This window comes from Chinchilla lanigera, unplaced genomic scaffold (genome assembly GCF_000276665.1).
Source record: "Chinchilla lanigera isolate Chin_1 unplaced genomic scaffold, ChiLan1.0 scaffold00007, whole genome shotgun sequence".
In the NCBI taxonomy this organism is placed as follows: domain Eukaryota; kingdom Metazoa; phylum Chordata; class Mammalia; order Rodentia; family Chinchillidae; genus Chinchilla; species Chinchilla lanigera.
This window is the reverse complement of record NW_004955408.1, coordinates 11,084,793-11,088,561: the sequence shown is the minus strand read 5'-3', so window position 1 is coordinate 11,088,561 and position 3,769 is coordinate 11,084,793. Positions and strand designations below refer to the sequence as shown.

General features: G+C 46.8%; 1 pseudogene; it reads right to left on the bottom strand.

Annotated features, from left to right (window-relative positions):
• The window catches only part of LOC102020426, a 21,342-nt pseudogene extending 17,775 nt beyond the window's left edge, over nucleotides 1–3,567 (bottom strand).
• Nucleotides 3,568–3,769: the final 202 nt, after the last annotated feature.

The window sequence follows — 3,769 nt, the reverse complement described above, 5'->3', positions numbered from 1 at the left end:
TTCACCTCTGATTGAATATTAGAACCATCTGAGCACTGATGTGCAGTATGCAGGATCAGTGCCAGAGCAACTGAATCAGAATCTCTGCGTTGAGACCAGAGCAAGTTGTTTATTAAAAGCTCTCCAGATGGGGTGTGTGCTTGTGTGCGCGCGTGTGTGTGTGTGTGTGTGTGTGTGTGTGGTGCTGAGGATTGACCCTGGGGCTTCACATGTGCTAAGCAAGTACTTGGCTACTGAGCTACATCCTAAGCCCTTTTAATTTTATTTTGAGACAATCTTGCTAAACTGATCAGGGGAGCACTGAACTTGTCATCTTCCTGCCTCAGCTTCCTGAGTAGTTGGGATTATAGGATGCACCACAGAGCCTGACTCTCCAGGTGACTGTAATATGCAATAGGACTGAGAAGTACAGATCTATTACACATCCCTGTCCCAATCTCCGTGCTTGGTTCTGCACATACATTCATTCCTCATGAGCGGAGCCTACATAATCACTGTAGTTTTAATTTTTCTGACAGTTGATACATGAGAATAAAGAAACTATTGAATCATCTGAAACCATTTTAGACTAAGTAAAATATCATATATTATAGACACAAAATAATATGCAGTAAAAAGTCAAAGTCAACTGGGCATGGTGCCACATGCCTGTAATCCCAGCACTCAGGAGGCTGAGGCAGAAGGATCCTTGCAAGTTTGAGACCAGTCTGGACTACAAAGTGAGCTCAAACTGGGCGTGGTGGCACATGCCTATAATTCCAGCACTCCAGAAGAGGCTGAGGTAGGGGGAATCATTGTGAGTTCGAGACCAGCCTGGGCTACAAAGTGAGCTCAGGGCCAGCCTGAACTGCATAGTGAGACCGTGTCTCAAAAGAGACAAAAAATACAAAAATAAACTCCTCATCTGGGAGCAGCTTTTCAGCTTCCTCTGTTTCTCTATATGGACCATGATTTTTACTGAAGCAGTTGTAAGGAAGTTACAGGCATCCTGACACTTCAACTAGACTCTTCACCCTGTGATTTCTGAGAAAAAAAAATGCAGTTTTTATATCTACGAAAATTAAGATTAGTCCAAATTTTCATAGATGTTCACCAAATTATTTTAGGGATTTCCCTCAGTCAGTGTCCCACCAAGGATCAGGCACTGCCTTTGCTTGCTACCTCTTCAGAAAAAGCCTGCTCTTCCAGTCCTGTCCCACAAGCGTGTTACTTGGGAATGTTTCAGTCACCTACAGCACTTTTCTTTTTCACAGCCTCATCGCTCTGGCCAATCTCCCCTCGGGGTTCGCAAATGCAGTAGCAGGAGGGATTCGCTCAGAGAACATCTACACCATGGAAGAGAACATCTGTGAAGTGGAGGATCCAGACGACCACTACTGCTCATCAGCAGGGGGCAGCGAGCCTGGTTACCTCTGGCTTCTTACCTTTCCATGCTGTTGGTTTTAGTCCCTTCATTATTCACTTTGGTATTGTCCTTCTCAAAACTGATAAGTGACCTTTTCAAAATGGAAAAGTTCTTTTCAAAACTGATAATATTCAAAATTGATGATTGCTGGTTTTGTAGATTCCACCCATGGCCTCCTGAAAGAGTTCCCTTTTAGGAAGATAATGACTGCCATGGGGATTCAACTGTGACCTCTGCTGAATGTAGCTGCACTATTACCTCCATTTCCCAGCCACCATGGTTACCCAACCAGAGCCTGCCACTGGTGGGCTTTAGAGCTCTAACATGTTTTTGGGTTTTTTGTTTGTTTCTTTCTTTATTTTTGTCTTTTGAGACAGGGTCTAGGTATGTGGTTCAGGCTGGCCTTGAGCTCACTTTGAAACCCAGGCTGGTCTCGAACTTGCAAAGATCCTTCTGCCTCAGCCTCCTGAGTGCTGAGATTACAGGCGTGTGCCACCACACCTAAGTCAAAAGTGCTTTTATACGAATTAAGATGCTTTTGTTTTGATACTAGGGATTAAACCAAGTGTCTACCCTTAAAAATATTTTTTAAATATTATTTTTAGACAGATTGTTGATAAATCACTAAGTTGCCCAGGCTGGTCTCAACTCACAATCTTTCTGCCTCCATCTCCCAGAGTGTTGGTGTCAAAGGCATATGCCATGTGCCCGACTAGGAATTCTTGATACGAGGTCTCTGGAGCTTCCAGGAAAGTCAGGCATGTGATGTATCTATGCAGCTCCTGAAAATAAGGGAAATTGTATGCTGAGATACACGCATGGCTTTTATTTTTGGTATGAAAATCCTAAAGGTCTGGGCATGGTGGCACATGCCTGTAATCCCAGCACTTGGGAGGCTGAGGTAGGAGGATCATTTCGAGTTCGAGACCAGTCTGGGCCACAAAGTGAGCTCAAGGCCAGCCCGAACTGCATAGTTAGATCCTGTCTCAAAAAGACAAAAATAAATAAATAAATTAATTAATTAAATAAAAAATAAAAAATAAATAAAATCCTAAAGGGACCACTGATTTTCATAACCCTTGAAGCCTGTGATCCTTCAAGGGTTAAGCAGGACTCCACGATTTTAAAACTTCCTTCTGAATCTCGGAGCTCGTGCTTATTTGCATGCTGCATCTCCTAGAGTGAGCACGTCTGTGCAGCTCTCTCCTGCCTCTGTTAAGAAGCAGCTCCACAGGTCTGTGGTGTGGGCAGAGCTCTGGGGACATGAGGCACCCTTTGCGTTTGTGACCAAATTGTGCTTGTGTGTCACGGGGAAGTAACTCTTCTCCCCTCCCCTCCCGCTTGTCCCCTTCTGCTCCCTTTCCCTCCTTCCTTCCCTCCTTCCTTCCCTCCTTCCTTCCCTCCTTCCTTCCCTCCTTCCTTCCCTCCTTCCTTCCTTCCTTCCTTCCTTCCCTCCTTCCTTCCCTCCTTTCTTCCCTCCTTTCTTCCTTCCCTCCTTCCTTCCTTCCCTCCCTCCCTCCCTCCCTTCCTTCCTTCTTTCCCTCCTTCCTTCCTTCCCTCCTTCCCTCCTTCCCTCTTTCCTTCCTTCCCTCTTTCCTTCCTTCCCTCCTTCCTTCCCTCCTTCCCTCCTTCCTTCCTTCCCTCCTTCCTTCCCTCCTTCCTTTCTTTCTTCCTTCCTTCCTTCCTTCCTTCCTTCCTTCCTTCCTTCCTTCCACTTTCTTTTGTGTTCTCTCTCTCTCTCTCTCTCTCTCTCTCACTCTTTCTTTTGGCAAATCTGTGTTTTTCACAAATGACCCACCAGTGAGCGGGCACACATCTTTCCCAGTGGGAGGAGGGCAGAGGCCCCAAGGAATGCGTACTGTAGTGCAGGTTCTTTTGATGGAAGGCAGTGGTCCCTACTTATCTGATGGGAGGTTTATCAGCTCTACTTTTCCTAACCCTACCTCCTCGCCTTCAAGGATGAGGACACCAAGGTCTGAGTATCTAAGATAAGTGGCAGGGGGTTCAAGGACACAGAATTGCCGCCTTCCGGGTTCTTCATGCCCTGGGGAAATTCCTAAAAGTCTCCAGCGATTGTCCGACACCTGCAGGCATCTCAGCTTCAGGAAAAGGAGAGCCTGGCTGAGCACCCACGAAGACCTCACCATCCAGGCCTGAGGCATCACCCTGAGGGTCAGGGCCAGCAGTCCCTAACCAGAGCAGTCCTCCAATTATGGGAGCCAGATCACCCCCTCAGGCTAATGGCTGTCCTAGAACCTCCCCGCAGCAGTCGAAGCAGACTAGGACTTGACAAGGGTTGCTCACACTACCAGCCAGACAGACCCCAGCTCAGCAAACCCCAGCCCTTGCCTTCTGTCCACTTTT